This window comes from Pimephales promelas, chromosome 3, assembly GCF_988280905.1.
Source record: "Pimephales promelas chromosome 3, fPimPro1.hap1.1, whole genome shotgun sequence".
NCBI lineage: Eukaryota > Metazoa > Chordata > Actinopteri > Cypriniformes > Leuciscidae > Pimephales > Pimephales promelas.
Window position 1 is genome coordinate 46,277,380 of NC_142771.1, and position 10,000 is coordinate 46,287,379.

Genomic DNA, 10,000 nt, shown 5'->3' on the forward strand with positions numbered 1-10,000 from the left:
TTAGGATTTTTGAACCATTTCATTGACTCTTTTTTTTTTTTTTTTTTTTTTTATACAATAAAGCTTACAGCACCTGGTATTCCCAGGCGGTCTCCCATCCAAGTACTAACCTGGCCCGACCCTGCTTAGCTTCCGAGATCAGACGAGTTCGGGCGTTCTCAAGGTGGTATGGCCGTAAGCGAAATCTGCTGCCAAAATTGGGCTATTTGAATGGTTAGAACATTAGGGTAGTAAACTATATAAAGCTTACAGCACCTGGTATTCCCAGGCGGTCTCCCATCCAAGTACTAACCAGGCCCGACCCTGCTTAGCTTCCGAGATCAGACGAGTTCGGGCGTTCTCAAGGTGGTATGGCCGTAAGCGAAATCTGTTGCCAAAATTGGGCTATTTGAATGGTTAGAACATTAGGGTAGTAAACTATATAAAGCTTACAGCACCTGGTATTCCCAGGCGGTCTCCCATTCAAGTACTAACCAGGCCCGACCCTGCTTAGCTTCCGAGATCAGACGAGTTCGGGCGTTCTCAAGGTGGTATGGCCGTAAGCGAAATCTGCTGCCAAAATTGGGCTATTTGAATGGTTAGAACATTAGGGTAGTAAACTATATAAAGCTTACAGCACCTGGTATTCCCAGGCGGTCTCCCATCCAAGTACTAACCAGGCCCGACCCTGCTTAGCTTCCGAGATCAGACGAGTTCGGGCGTTCTCAAGGTGGTATGGCCGTAAGCGAAATCTGCTGCCAAAATTGGGCTATTTGAATGGTTAGAACATTAGGGTAGTAAACTATATAAAGCTTACAGCACCTGGTATTCCCAGGCGGTCTCCCATTCAAGTACTAACCAGGCCCGACCCTGCTTAGCTTCCGAGATCAGACGAGTTCGGGCGTTCTCAAGGTGGTATGGCCGTAAGCGAAATCCGCTGCCAAAATTGGGCTATTTGAAGAAGAAAAAAAAAGAGACTCTTTCAGGCTTTCTGAAGAAACTCAGAGAATATTTCAGGCATTTCGAGGGGAAAAAAGACAATTTAGGATTTTTGAACCATTTCATTGACTCTTTTTTTTTTTTTTTTTTTTTAAACAATAAAGCTTACAGCACCTGGTATTCCCAGGCGGTCTCCCATCCAAGTACTAACCAGGCCCGACCCTGCTTAGCTTCCGAGATCAGACGAGTTCGGGCGTTCTCAAGGTGGTATGGCCGTAAGCGAAATCTGCTGCCAAAATTGGGCTATTTGAATGGTTAGAACATTAGGGTAGTAAACTATATAAAGCTTACAGCACCTGGTATTCCCAGGCGGTCTTCCATCCAAGTACTAACCAGGCCCGACCCTGCTTAGCTTCCGAGATCAGACGAGTTCGGGCGTTCTCAAGGTGGTATGGCCGTAAGCGAAATCTGCTGCCAAAATTGGGCTATTTGAATGGTTAGAACATTAGGGTAGTAAACTATATAAAGCTTACAGCACCTGGTATTCCCAGGCGGTCTCCCATCCAAGTACTAACCAGGCCCGACCCTGCTTAGCTTCCGAGATCAGACGAGTTCGGGCGTTCTCAAGGTGGTATGGCCGTAAGCGAAATCTGCTGCCAAAATTGGGCTATTTGAATGGTTAGAACATTAGGGTAGTAAACTATATAAAGCTTACAGCACCTGGTATTCCCAGGCGGTCTCCCATCCAAGTACTAACCAGGCCCGACCCTGCTTAGCTTCCGAGATCAGACGAGTTCGGGCGTTCTCAAGGTGGTATGGCCGTAAGCGAAATCTGCTGCCAAAATTGGGCTATTTGAATGGTTAGAACATTAGGTTAGTAAACTATATAAAGCTTACAGCACCTGGTATTCCCAGGCGGTCTCCCATCCAAGTACTAACCAGGCCCGACCCTGCTTAGCTTCCGAGATCAGACGAGTTCGGGCGTTCTCAAGGTGGTATGGCCGTAAGCGAAATCTGCTGCCAAAATTGGGCTATTTGAATGGTTAGAACATTAGGGTAGTAAACTATATAAAGCTTACAGCACCTGGTATTCCCAGGCCGTCTCCCATTCAAGTACTAACCAGGCCCGACCCTGCTTAGCTTCCGAGATCAGACGAGTTCGGGCGTTCTCAAGGTGGTATGGCCGTAAGCGAAATCCGCTGCCAAAATTGGGCTATTTGAAGAAGAAAAAAAAAGAGACTCTTTCAGGCTTTCTGAAGAAACTCAGAGAATATTTCAGGCATTTCGAGGGGAAAAAAGACAATTTAGGATTTTTGAACCATTTCATTGACTCTTTTTTTTTTTTTTTTTTTTTATACAATAAAGCTTACAGCACCTGGTATTCCCAGGCGGTCTCCCATCCAAGTACTAACCTGGCCCGACCCTGCTTAGCTTCCGAGATCAGACGAGTTCGGGCGTTCTCAAGGTGGTATGGCCGTAAGCGAAATCTGCTGCCAAAATTGGGCTATTTGAATGGTTAGAACATTAGGGTAGTAAACTATATAAAGCTTACAGCACCTGGTATTCCCAGGCGGTCTCCCATCCAAGTACTAACCAGGCCCGACCCTGCTTAGCTTCCGAGATCAGACGAGTTCGGGCGTTCTCAAGGTGGTATGGCCGTAAGCGAAATCTGTTGCCAAAATTGGGCTATTTGAATGGTTAGAACATTAGGGTAGTAAACTATATAAAGCTTACAGCACCTGGTATTCCCAGGCGGTCTCCCATTCAAGTACTAACCAGGCCCGACCCTGCTTAGCTTCCGAGATCAGACGAGTTCGGGCGTTCTCAAGGTGGTATGGCCGTAAGCGAAATCCGCTGCCAAAATTGGGCTATTTGAAGAAGAAAAAAAAAGAGACTCTTTCAGGCTTTCTGAAGAAACTCAGAGAATATTTCAGGCATTTCGAGGGGAAAAAAGACAATTTAGGATTTTTGAACCATTTCATTGACTCTTTTTTTTTTTTTTTTTTTTTTTAAACAATAAAGCTTACAGCACCTGGTATTCCCAGGCGGTCTCCCATCCAAGTACTAACCAGGCCCGACCCTGCTTAGCTTCCGAGATCAGACGAGTTCGGGCGTTCTCAAGGTGGTATGGCCGTAAGCGAAATCTGCTGCCAAAATTGGGCTATTTGAATGGTTAGAACATTAGGGTAGTAAACTATATAAAGCTTACAGCACCTGGTATTCCCAGGCGGTCTCCCATCCAAGTACTAACCAGGCCCGACCCTGCTTAGCTTCCGAGATCAGACGAGTTCGGGCGTTCTCAAGGTGGTATGGCCGTAAGCGAAATCTGCTGCCAAAATTGGGCTATTTGAATGGTTAGAACATTAGGGTAGTAAACTATATAAAGCTTACAGCACCTGGTATTCCCAGGCGGTCTCCCATCCAAGTACTAACCAGGCCCGACCCTGCTTAGCTTCCGAGATCAGACGAGTTCGGGCGTTCTCAAGGTGGTATGGCCGTAAGCGAAATCTGCTGCCAAAATTGGGCTATTTGAATGGTTAGAACATTAGGGTAGTAAACTATATAAAGCTTACAGCACCTGGTATTCCCAGGCGGTCTTCCATCCAAGTACTAACCAGGCCCGACCCTGCTTAGCTTCCGAGATCAGACGAGTTCGGGCGTTCTCAAGGTGGTATGGCCGTAAGCGAAATCCGCTGCCAAAATTGGGCTATTTGAAGAAGAAAAAAAATGAGACTCTTTCAGGCTTTCTGAAGAAACTCAGAGAATATTTCAGGCATTTCGAGGGGAAAAAAGACAATTTAGGATTTTTGAACCATTTCATTGACTCTTTTTTTTTTTTTTTTTTTTTTTATACAATAAAGCTTACAGCACCTGGTATTCCCAGGCGGTCTCCCATCCAAGTACTAACCTGGCCCGACCCTGCTTAGCTTCCGAGATCAGACGAGTTCGGGCGTTCTCAAGGTGGTATGGCCGTAAGCGAAATCTGCTGCCAAAATTGGGCTATTTGAATGGTTAGAACATTAGGGTAGTAAACTATATAAAGCTTACAGCACCTGGTATTCCCAGGCGGTCTCCCATCCAAGTACTAACCAGGCCCGACCCTGCTTAGCTTCCGAGATCAGACGAGTTCGGGCGTTCTCAAGGTGGTATGGCCGTAAGCGAAATCTGTTGCCAAAATTGGGCTATTTGAATGGTTAGAACATTAGGGTAGTAAACTATATAAAGCTTACAGCACCTGGTATTCCCAGGCGGTCTCCCATTCAAGTACTAACCAGGCCCGACCCTGCTTAGCTTCCGAGATCAGACGAGTTCGGGCGTTCTCAAGGTGGTATGGCCGTAAGCGAAATCTGCTGCCAAAATTGGGCTATTTGAATGGTTAGAACATTAGGGTAGTAAACTATATAAAGCTTACAGCACCTGGTATTCCCAGGCGGTCTCCCATCCAAGTACTAACCAGGCCCGACCCTGCTTAGCTTCCGAGATCAGACGAGTTCGGGCGTTCTCAAGGTGGTATGGCCGTAAGCGAAATCTGCTGCCAAAATTGGGCTATTTGAATGGTTAGAACATTAGGGTAGTAAACTATATAAAGCTTACAGCACCTGGTATTCCCAGGCGGTCTCCCATTCAAGTACTAACCAGGCCCGACCCTGCTTAGCTTCCGAGATCAGACGAGTTCGGGCGTTCTCAAGGTGGTATGGCCGTAAGCGAAATCCGCTGCCAAAATTGGGCTATTTGAAGAAGAAAAAAAAAGAGACTCTTTCAGGCTTTCTGAAGAAACTCAGAGAATATTTCAGGCATTTCGAGGGGAAAAAAGACAATTTAGGATTTTTGAACCATTTCATTGACTCTTTTTTTTTTTTTTTTTTTTTTTAAACAATAAAGCTTACAGCACCTGGTATTCCCAGGCGGTCTCCCATCCAAGTACTAACCAGGCCCGACCCTGCTTAGCTTCCGAGATCAGACGAGTTCGGGCGTTCTCAAGGTGGTATGGCCGTAAGCGAAATCTGCTGCCAAAATTGGGCTATTTGAATGGTTAGAACATTAGGGTAGTAAACTATATAAAGCTTACAGCACCTGGTATTCCCAGGCGGTCTCCCATCCAAGTACTAACCAGGCCCGACCCTGCTTAGCTTCCGAGATCAGACGAGTTCGGGCGTTCTCAAGGTGGTATGGCCGTAAGCGAAATCTGCTGCCAAAATTGGGCTATTTGAATGGTTAGAACATTAGGGTAGTAAACTATATAAAGCTTACAGCACCTGGTATTCCCAGGCGGTCTCCCATCCAAGTACTAACCAGGCCCGACCCTGCTTAGCTTCCGAGATCAGACGAGTTCGGGCGTTCTCAAGGTGGTATGGCCGTAAGCGAAATCTGCTGCCAAAATTGGGCTATTTGAATGGTTAGAACATTAGGGTAGTAAACTATATAAAGCTTACAGCACCTGGTATTCCCAGGCGGTCTTCCATCCAAGTACTAACCAGGCCCGACCCTGCTTAGCTTCCGAGATCAGACGAGTTCGGGCGTTCTCAAGGTGGTATGGCCGTAAGCGAAATCCGCTGCCAAAATTGGGCTATTTGAAGAAGAAAAAAAAAGAGACTCTTTCAGGCTTTCTGAAGAAACTCAGAGAATATTTCAGGCATTTCGAGGGGAAAAAAGACAATTTAGGATTTTTGAACCATTTCATTGACTCTTTTTTTTTTTTTTTTTTTTTTATACAATAAAGCTTACAGCACCTGGTATTCCCAGGCGGTCTCCCATCCAAGTACTAACCTGGCCCGACCCTGCTTAGCTTCCGAGATCAGACGAGTTCGGGCGTTCTCAAGGTGGTATGGCCGTAAGCGAAATCTGCTGCCAAAATTGGGCTATTTGAATGGTTAGAACATTAGGGTAGTAAACTATATAAAGCTTACAGCACCTGGTATTCCCAGGCGGTCTCCCATCCAAGTACTAACCAGGCCCGACCCTGCTTAGCTTCCGAGATCAGACGAGTTCGGGCGTTCTCAAGGTGGTATGGCCGTAAGCGAAATCTGTTGCCAAAATTGGGCTATTTGAATGGTTAGAACATTAGGGTAGTAAACTATATAAAGCTTACAGCACCTGGTATTCCCAGGCGGTCTCCCATTCAAGTACTAACCAGGCCCGACCCTGCTTAGCTTCCGAGATCAGACGAGTTCGGGCGTTCTCAAGGTGGTATGGCCGTAAGCGAAATCTGCTGCCAAAATTGGGCTATTTGAATGGTTAGAACATTAGGGTAGTAAACTATATAAAGCTTACAGCACCTGGTATTCCCAGGCGGTCTCCCATCCAAGTACTAACCAGGCCCGACCCTGCTTAGCTTCCGAGATCAGACGAGTTCGGGCGTTCTCAAGGTGGTATGGCCGTAAGCGAAATCTGCTGCCAAAATTGGGCTATTTGAATGGTTAGAACATTAGGGTAGTAAACTATATAAAGCTTACAGCACCTGGTATTCCCAGGCGGTCTCCCATTCAAGTACTAACCAGGCCCGACCCTGCTTAGCTTCCGAGATCAGACGAGTTCGGGCGTTCTCAAGGTGGTATGGCCGTAAGCGAAATCCGCTGCCAAAATTGGGCTATTTGAAGAAGAAAAAAAAAGAGACTCTTTCAGGCTTTCTGAAGAAACTCAGAGAATATTTCAGGCATTTCGAGGGGAAAAAAGACAATTTAGGATTTTTGAACCATTTCATTGACTCTTTTTTTTTTTTTTTTTTTTTTAAACAATAAAGCTTACAGCACCTGGTATTCCCAGGCGGTCTCCCATCCAAGTACTAACCAGGCCCGACCCTGCTTAGCTTCCGAGATCAGACGAGTTCGGGCGTTCTCAAGGTGGTATGGCCGTAAGCGAAATCTGCTGCCAAAATTGGGCTATTTGAATGGTTAGAACATTAGGGTAGTAAACTATATAAAGCTTACAGCACCTGGTATTCCCAGGCGGTCTCCCATCCAAGTACTAACCAGGCCCGACCCTGCTTAGCTTCCGAGATCAGACGAGTTCGGGCGTTCTCAAGGTGGTATGGCCGTAAGCGAAATCTGCTGCCAAAATTGGGCTATTTGAATGGTTAGAACATTAGGGTAGTAAACTATATAAAGCTTACAGCACCTGGTATTCCCAGGCGGTCTCCCATCCAAGTACTAACCAGGCCCGACCCTGCTTAGCTTCCGAGATCAGACGAGTTCGGGCGTTCTCAAGGTGGTATGGCCGTAAGCGAAATCTGCTGCCAAAATTGGGCTATTTGAATGGTTAGAACATTAGGGTAGTAAACTATATAAAGCTTACAGCACCTGGTATTCCCAGGCGGTCTTCCATCCAAGTACTAACCAGGCCCGACCCTGCTTAGCTTCCGAGATCAGACGAGTTCGGGCGTTCTCAAGGTGGTATGGCCGTAAGCGAAATCCGCTGCCAAAATTGGGCTATTTGAAGAAGAAAAAAAAAGAGACTCTTTCAGGCTTTCTGAAGAAACTCAGAGAATATTTCAGGCATTTCGAGGGGAAAAAAGACAATTTAGGATTTTTGAACCATTTCATTGACTCTTTTTTTTTTTTTTTTTTTTTTTTTATACAATAAAGCTTACAGCACCTGGTATTCCCAGGCGGTCTCCCATCCAAGTACTAACCTGGCCCGACCCTGCTTAGCTTCCGAGATCAGACGAGTTCGGGCGTTCTCAAGGTGGTATGGCCGTAAGCGAAATCTGCTGCCAAAATTGGGCTATTTGAATGGTTAGAACATTAGGGTAGTAAACTATATAAAGCTTACAGCACCTGGTATTCCCAGGCGGTCTCCCATCCAAGTACTAACCAGGCCCGACCCTGCTTAGCTTCCGAGATCAGACGAGTTCGGGCGTTCTCAAGGTGGTATGGCCGTAAGCGAAATCTGTTGCCAAAATTGGGCTATTTGAATGGTTAGAACATTAGGGTAGTAAACTATATAAAGCTTACAGCACCTGGTATTCCCAGGCGGTCTCCCATTCAAGTACTAACCAGGCCCGACCCTGCTTAGCTTCCGAGATCAGACGAGTTCGGGCGTTCTCAAGGTGGTATGGCCGTAAGCGAAATCTGCTGCCAAAATTGGGCTATTTGAATGGTTAGAACATTAGGGTAGTAAACTATATAAAGCTTACAGCACCTGGTATTCCCAGGCGGTCTCCCATCCAAGTACTAACCAGGCCCGACCCTGCTTAGCTTCCGAGATCAGACGAGTTCGGGCGTTCTCAAGGTGGTATGGCCGTAAGCGAAATCTGCTGCCAAAATTGGGCTATTTGAATGGTTAGAACATTAGGGTAGTAAACTATATAAAGCTTACAGCACCTGGTATTCCCAGGCGGTCTCCCATTCAAGTACTAACCAGGCCCGACCCTGCTTAGCTTCCGAGATCAGACGAGTTCGGGCGTTCTCAAGGTGGTATGGCCGTAAGCGAAATCCGCTGCCAAAATTGGGCTATTTGAAGAAGAAAAAAAAAGAGACTCTTTCAGGCTTTCTGAAGAAACTCAGAGAATATTTCAGGCATTTCGAGGGGAAAAAAGACAATTTAGGATTTTTGAACCATTTCATTGACTCTTTTTTTTTTTTTTTTTTTTTTAAACAATAAAGCTTACAGCACCTGGTATTCCCAGGCGGTCTCCCATCCAAGTACTAACCAGGCCCGACCCTGCTTAGCTTCCGAGATCAGACGAGTTCGGGCGTTCTCAAGGTGGTATGGCCGTAAGCGAAATCTGCTGCCAAAATTGGGCTATTTGAATGGTTAGAACATTAGGGTAGTAAACTATATAAAGCTTACAGCACCTGGTATTCCCAGGCGGTCTCCCATCCAAGTACTAACCAGGCCCGACCCTGCTTAGCTTCCGAGATCAGACGAGTTCGGGCGTTCTCAAGGTGGTATGGCCGTAAGCGAAATCTGCTGCCAAAATTGGGCTATTTGAATGGTTAGAACATTAGGGTAGTAAACTATATAAAGCTTACAGCACCTGGTATTCCCAGGCGGTCTCCCATCCAAGTACTAACCAGGCCCGACCCTGCTTAGCTTCCGAGATCAGACGAGTTCGGGCGTTCTCAAGGTGGTATGGCCGTAAGCGAAATCTGCTGCCAAAATTGGGCTATTTGAATGGTTAGAACATTAGGGTAGTAAACTATATAAAGCTTACAGCACCTGGTATTCCCAGGCGGTCTTCCATCCAAGTACTAACCAGGCCCGACCCTGCTTAGCTTCCGAGATCAGACGAGTTCGGGCGTTCTCAAGGTGGTATGGCCGTAAGCGAAATCCGCTGCCAAAATTGGGCTATTTGAAGAAGAAAAAAAAAGAGACTCTTTCAGGCTTTCTGAAGAAACTCAGAGAATATTTCAGGCATTTCGAGGGGAAAAAAGACAATTTAGGATTTTTGAACCATTTCATTGACTCTTTTTTTTTTTTTTTTTTTTTTTTTATACAATAAAGCTTACAGCACCTGGTATTCCCAGGCGGTCTCCCATCCAAGTACTAACCTGGCCCGACCCTGCTTAGCTTCCGAGATCAGACGAGTTCGGGCGTTCTCAAGGTGGTATGGCCGTAAGCGAAATCTGCTGCCAAAATTGGGCTATTTGAATGGTTAGAACATTAGGGTAGTAAACTATATAAAGCTTACAGCACCTGGTATTCCCAGGCGGTCTCCCATCCAAGTACTAACCAGGCCCGACCCTGCTTAGCTTCCGAGATCAGACGAGTTCGGGCGTTCTCAAGGTGGTATGGCCGTAAGCGAAATCTGTTGCCAAAATTGGGCTATTTGAATGGTTAGAACATTAGGGTAGTAAACTATATAAAGCTTACAGCACCTGGTATTCCCAGGCGGTCTCCCATTCAAGTACTAACCAGGCCCGACCCTGCTTAGCTTCCGAGATCAGACGAGTTCGGGCGTTCTCAAGGTGGTATGGCCGTAAGCGAAATCTGCTGCCAAAATTGGGCTATTTGAATGGTTAGAACATTAGGGTAGTAAACTATATAAAGCTTACAGCACCTGGTATTCCCAGGCGGTCTCCCATCCAAGTACTAACCAGGCCCGACCCTGCTTAGCTTCCGAGATCAGACGAGTTCGGGCGTT

At 46.2% G+C, this 10,000-nt stretch overlaps 49 non-coding genes across 49 annotated transcripts in view; all 49 read right to left on the minus strand.

Annotated features, from left to right (window-relative positions):
• Window positions 1-61: 61 nt before the first annotated feature.
• On the minus strand, window positions 62-180 carry LOC148989765 (5S ribosomal RNA). The gene has a single exon (XR_016167702.1). It is a non-coding gene; the product is annotated as a 5S ribosomal RNA (ribosomal RNA).
• Window positions 181-243: 63 nt separating this feature from the next.
• LOC148989766 (5S ribosomal RNA) lies at window positions 244-362 on the minus strand. Its single transcript, XR_016156418.1, has one exon. It is a non-coding gene; the product is annotated as a 5S ribosomal RNA (ribosomal RNA).
• Window positions 363-425: 63 nt separating this feature from the next.
• Window positions 426-544, minus strand: LOC148989767 (5S ribosomal RNA). Its single transcript, XR_016160690.1, has one exon. It is a non-coding gene; the product is annotated as a 5S ribosomal RNA (ribosomal RNA).
• Window positions 545-607: 63 nt separating this feature from the next.
• LOC148989768 (5S ribosomal RNA) lies at window positions 608-726 on the minus strand. The gene has a single exon (XR_016156419.1). It is a non-coding gene; the product is annotated as a 5S ribosomal RNA (ribosomal RNA).
• Window positions 727-789: 63 nt separating this feature from the next.
• On the minus strand, window positions 790-908 carry LOC148989769 (5S ribosomal RNA). Its single transcript, XR_016160692.1, has one exon. It is a non-coding gene; the product is annotated as a 5S ribosomal RNA (ribosomal RNA).
• Window positions 909-1,080: 172 nt separating this feature from the next.
• Window positions 1,081-1,199, minus strand: LOC148989770 (5S ribosomal RNA). Its single transcript, XR_016156420.1, has one exon. It is a non-coding gene; the product is annotated as a 5S ribosomal RNA (ribosomal RNA).
• Window positions 1,200-1,262: 63 nt separating this feature from the next.
• On the minus strand, window positions 1,263-1,381 carry LOC148989771 (5S ribosomal RNA). The gene has a single exon (XR_016161692.1). It is a non-coding gene; the product is annotated as a 5S ribosomal RNA (ribosomal RNA).
• A 63-nt stretch (window positions 1,382-1,444) lies between these two features.
• Window positions 1,445-1,563, minus strand: LOC148989772 (5S ribosomal RNA). The gene has a single exon (XR_016156421.1). It is a non-coding gene; the product is annotated as a 5S ribosomal RNA (ribosomal RNA).
• Window positions 1,564-1,626: 63 nt separating this feature from the next.
• Window positions 1,627-1,745, minus strand: LOC148989773 (5S ribosomal RNA). Its single transcript, XR_016156422.1, has one exon. It is a non-coding gene; the product is annotated as a 5S ribosomal RNA (ribosomal RNA).
• A 63-nt stretch (window positions 1,746-1,808) lies between these two features.
• On the minus strand, window positions 1,809-1,927 carry LOC148989774 (5S ribosomal RNA). The gene has a single exon (XR_016156424.1). It is a non-coding gene; the product is annotated as a 5S ribosomal RNA (ribosomal RNA).
• Window positions 1,928-1,990: 63 nt separating this feature from the next.
• On the minus strand, window positions 1,991-2,109 carry LOC148989775 (5S ribosomal RNA). Its single transcript, XR_016163791.1, has one exon. It is a non-coding gene; the product is annotated as a 5S ribosomal RNA (ribosomal RNA).
• Window positions 2,110-2,281: 172 nt separating this feature from the next.
• LOC148989776 (5S ribosomal RNA) lies at window positions 2,282-2,400 on the minus strand. The gene has a single exon (XR_016167713.1). It is a non-coding gene; the product is annotated as a 5S ribosomal RNA (ribosomal RNA).
• A 63-nt stretch (window positions 2,401-2,463) lies between these two features.
• LOC148989777 (5S ribosomal RNA) lies at window positions 2,464-2,582 on the minus strand. Its single transcript, XR_016156425.1, has one exon. It is a non-coding gene; the product is annotated as a 5S ribosomal RNA (ribosomal RNA).
• A 63-nt stretch (window positions 2,583-2,645) lies between these two features.
• Window positions 2,646-2,764, minus strand: LOC148989778 (5S ribosomal RNA). The gene has a single exon (XR_016160693.1). It is a non-coding gene; the product is annotated as a 5S ribosomal RNA (ribosomal RNA).
• Window positions 2,765-2,938: 174 nt separating this feature from the next.
• On the minus strand, window positions 2,939-3,057 carry LOC148989779 (5S ribosomal RNA). The gene has a single exon (XR_016156426.1). It is a non-coding gene; the product is annotated as a 5S ribosomal RNA (ribosomal RNA).
• A 63-nt stretch (window positions 3,058-3,120) lies between these two features.
• Window positions 3,121-3,239, minus strand: LOC148989780 (5S ribosomal RNA). The gene has a single exon (XR_016156427.1). It is a non-coding gene; the product is annotated as a 5S ribosomal RNA (ribosomal RNA).
• A 63-nt stretch (window positions 3,240-3,302) lies between these two features.
• On the minus strand, window positions 3,303-3,421 carry LOC148989781 (5S ribosomal RNA). The gene has a single exon (XR_016156428.1). It is a non-coding gene; the product is annotated as a 5S ribosomal RNA (ribosomal RNA).
• A 63-nt stretch (window positions 3,422-3,484) lies between these two features.
• Window positions 3,485-3,603, minus strand: LOC148989782 (5S ribosomal RNA). Its single transcript, XR_016161693.1, has one exon. It is a non-coding gene; the product is annotated as a 5S ribosomal RNA (ribosomal RNA).
• Window positions 3,604-3,777: 174 nt separating this feature from the next.
• LOC148989783 (5S ribosomal RNA) lies at window positions 3,778-3,896 on the minus strand. Its single transcript, XR_016167724.1, has one exon. It is a non-coding gene; the product is annotated as a 5S ribosomal RNA (ribosomal RNA).
• A 63-nt stretch (window positions 3,897-3,959) lies between these two features.
• LOC148989784 (5S ribosomal RNA) lies at window positions 3,960-4,078 on the minus strand. Its single transcript, XR_016156429.1, has one exon. It is a non-coding gene; the product is annotated as a 5S ribosomal RNA (ribosomal RNA).
• A 63-nt stretch (window positions 4,079-4,141) lies between these two features.
• Window positions 4,142-4,260, minus strand: LOC148989785 (5S ribosomal RNA). Its single transcript, XR_016160694.1, has one exon. It is a non-coding gene; the product is annotated as a 5S ribosomal RNA (ribosomal RNA).
• A 63-nt stretch (window positions 4,261-4,323) lies between these two features.
• Window positions 4,324-4,442, minus strand: LOC148989786 (5S ribosomal RNA). Its single transcript, XR_016156430.1, has one exon. It is a non-coding gene; the product is annotated as a 5S ribosomal RNA (ribosomal RNA).
• A 63-nt stretch (window positions 4,443-4,505) lies between these two features.
• LOC148989787 (5S ribosomal RNA) lies at window positions 4,506-4,624 on the minus strand. The gene has a single exon (XR_016160695.1). It is a non-coding gene; the product is annotated as a 5S ribosomal RNA (ribosomal RNA).
• Window positions 4,625-4,798: 174 nt separating this feature from the next.
• On the minus strand, window positions 4,799-4,917 carry LOC148989788 (5S ribosomal RNA). The gene has a single exon (XR_016156431.1). It is a non-coding gene; the product is annotated as a 5S ribosomal RNA (ribosomal RNA).
• Window positions 4,918-4,980: 63 nt separating this feature from the next.
• On the minus strand, window positions 4,981-5,099 carry LOC148989789 (5S ribosomal RNA). The gene has a single exon (XR_016156432.1). It is a non-coding gene; the product is annotated as a 5S ribosomal RNA (ribosomal RNA).
• Window positions 5,100-5,162: 63 nt separating this feature from the next.
• LOC148989790 (5S ribosomal RNA) lies at window positions 5,163-5,281 on the minus strand. Its single transcript, XR_016156433.1, has one exon. It is a non-coding gene; the product is annotated as a 5S ribosomal RNA (ribosomal RNA).
• A 63-nt stretch (window positions 5,282-5,344) lies between these two features.
• Window positions 5,345-5,463, minus strand: LOC148989791 (5S ribosomal RNA). Its single transcript, XR_016161694.1, has one exon. It is a non-coding gene; the product is annotated as a 5S ribosomal RNA (ribosomal RNA).
• Window positions 5,464-5,636: 173 nt separating this feature from the next.
• LOC148989792 (5S ribosomal RNA) lies at window positions 5,637-5,755 on the minus strand. The gene has a single exon (XR_016167735.1). It is a non-coding gene; the product is annotated as a 5S ribosomal RNA (ribosomal RNA).
• Window positions 5,756-5,818: 63 nt separating this feature from the next.
• LOC148989793 (5S ribosomal RNA) lies at window positions 5,819-5,937 on the minus strand. Its single transcript, XR_016156435.1, has one exon. It is a non-coding gene; the product is annotated as a 5S ribosomal RNA (ribosomal RNA).
• A 63-nt stretch (window positions 5,938-6,000) lies between these two features.
• LOC148989794 (5S ribosomal RNA) lies at window positions 6,001-6,119 on the minus strand. Its single transcript, XR_016160696.1, has one exon. It is a non-coding gene; the product is annotated as a 5S ribosomal RNA (ribosomal RNA).
• Window positions 6,120-6,182: 63 nt separating this feature from the next.
• Window positions 6,183-6,301, minus strand: LOC148989795 (5S ribosomal RNA). The gene has a single exon (XR_016156436.1). It is a non-coding gene; the product is annotated as a 5S ribosomal RNA (ribosomal RNA).
• A 63-nt stretch (window positions 6,302-6,364) lies between these two features.
• On the minus strand, window positions 6,365-6,483 carry LOC148989796 (5S ribosomal RNA). The gene has a single exon (XR_016160697.1). It is a non-coding gene; the product is annotated as a 5S ribosomal RNA (ribosomal RNA).
• A 173-nt stretch (window positions 6,484-6,656) lies between these two features.
• On the minus strand, window positions 6,657-6,775 carry LOC148989797 (5S ribosomal RNA). Its single transcript, XR_016156437.1, has one exon. It is a non-coding gene; the product is annotated as a 5S ribosomal RNA (ribosomal RNA).
• A 63-nt stretch (window positions 6,776-6,838) lies between these two features.
• On the minus strand, window positions 6,839-6,957 carry LOC148989798 (5S ribosomal RNA). Its single transcript, XR_016156438.1, has one exon. It is a non-coding gene; the product is annotated as a 5S ribosomal RNA (ribosomal RNA).
• A 63-nt stretch (window positions 6,958-7,020) lies between these two features.
• Window positions 7,021-7,139, minus strand: LOC148989799 (5S ribosomal RNA). Its single transcript, XR_016156439.1, has one exon. It is a non-coding gene; the product is annotated as a 5S ribosomal RNA (ribosomal RNA).
• A 63-nt stretch (window positions 7,140-7,202) lies between these two features.
• Window positions 7,203-7,321, minus strand: LOC148989800 (5S ribosomal RNA). The gene has a single exon (XR_016161695.1). It is a non-coding gene; the product is annotated as a 5S ribosomal RNA (ribosomal RNA).
• Window positions 7,322-7,497: 176 nt separating this feature from the next.
• Window positions 7,498-7,616, minus strand: LOC148989801 (5S ribosomal RNA). The gene has a single exon (XR_016167747.1). It is a non-coding gene; the product is annotated as a 5S ribosomal RNA (ribosomal RNA).
• A 63-nt stretch (window positions 7,617-7,679) lies between these two features.
• On the minus strand, window positions 7,680-7,798 carry LOC148989802 (5S ribosomal RNA). The gene has a single exon (XR_016156440.1). It is a non-coding gene; the product is annotated as a 5S ribosomal RNA (ribosomal RNA).
• A 63-nt stretch (window positions 7,799-7,861) lies between these two features.
• On the minus strand, window positions 7,862-7,980 carry LOC148989803 (5S ribosomal RNA). Its single transcript, XR_016160698.1, has one exon. It is a non-coding gene; the product is annotated as a 5S ribosomal RNA (ribosomal RNA).
• A 63-nt stretch (window positions 7,981-8,043) lies between these two features.
• LOC148989804 (5S ribosomal RNA) lies at window positions 8,044-8,162 on the minus strand. Its single transcript, XR_016156441.1, has one exon. It is a non-coding gene; the product is annotated as a 5S ribosomal RNA (ribosomal RNA).
• Window positions 8,163-8,225: 63 nt separating this feature from the next.
• On the minus strand, window positions 8,226-8,344 carry LOC148989805 (5S ribosomal RNA). Its single transcript, XR_016160699.1, has one exon. It is a non-coding gene; the product is annotated as a 5S ribosomal RNA (ribosomal RNA).
• A 173-nt stretch (window positions 8,345-8,517) lies between these two features.
• LOC148989806 (5S ribosomal RNA) lies at window positions 8,518-8,636 on the minus strand. The gene has a single exon (XR_016156442.1). It is a non-coding gene; the product is annotated as a 5S ribosomal RNA (ribosomal RNA).
• Window positions 8,637-8,699: 63 nt separating this feature from the next.
• Window positions 8,700-8,818, minus strand: LOC148989807 (5S ribosomal RNA). Its single transcript, XR_016156443.1, has one exon. It is a non-coding gene; the product is annotated as a 5S ribosomal RNA (ribosomal RNA).
• A 63-nt stretch (window positions 8,819-8,881) lies between these two features.
• LOC148989808 (5S ribosomal RNA) lies at window positions 8,882-9,000 on the minus strand. Its single transcript, XR_016156444.1, has one exon. It is a non-coding gene; the product is annotated as a 5S ribosomal RNA (ribosomal RNA).
• A 63-nt stretch (window positions 9,001-9,063) lies between these two features.
• On the minus strand, window positions 9,064-9,182 carry LOC148989809 (5S ribosomal RNA). The gene has a single exon (XR_016161696.1). It is a non-coding gene; the product is annotated as a 5S ribosomal RNA (ribosomal RNA).
• A 176-nt stretch (window positions 9,183-9,358) lies between these two features.
• LOC148989810 (5S ribosomal RNA) lies at window positions 9,359-9,477 on the minus strand. Its single transcript, XR_016167759.1, has one exon. It is a non-coding gene; the product is annotated as a 5S ribosomal RNA (ribosomal RNA).
• Window positions 9,478-9,540: 63 nt separating this feature from the next.
• Window positions 9,541-9,659, minus strand: LOC148989811 (5S ribosomal RNA). The gene has a single exon (XR_016156446.1). It is a non-coding gene; the product is annotated as a 5S ribosomal RNA (ribosomal RNA).
• A 63-nt stretch (window positions 9,660-9,722) lies between these two features.
• LOC148989812 (5S ribosomal RNA) lies at window positions 9,723-9,841 on the minus strand. The gene has a single exon (XR_016160700.1). It is a non-coding gene; the product is annotated as a 5S ribosomal RNA (ribosomal RNA).
• A 63-nt stretch (window positions 9,842-9,904) lies between these two features.
• LOC148989813 (5S ribosomal RNA) overlaps window positions 9,905-10,000 on the minus strand; it is a 119-nt gene continuing 23 nt past the window's right edge. The window contains exon 1 of the ribosomal RNA XR_016156447.1: window positions 9,905-10,000. This exon is cut by the window's right edge and continues 23 nt beyond it. This is a non-coding gene — a ribosomal RNA (5S ribosomal RNA).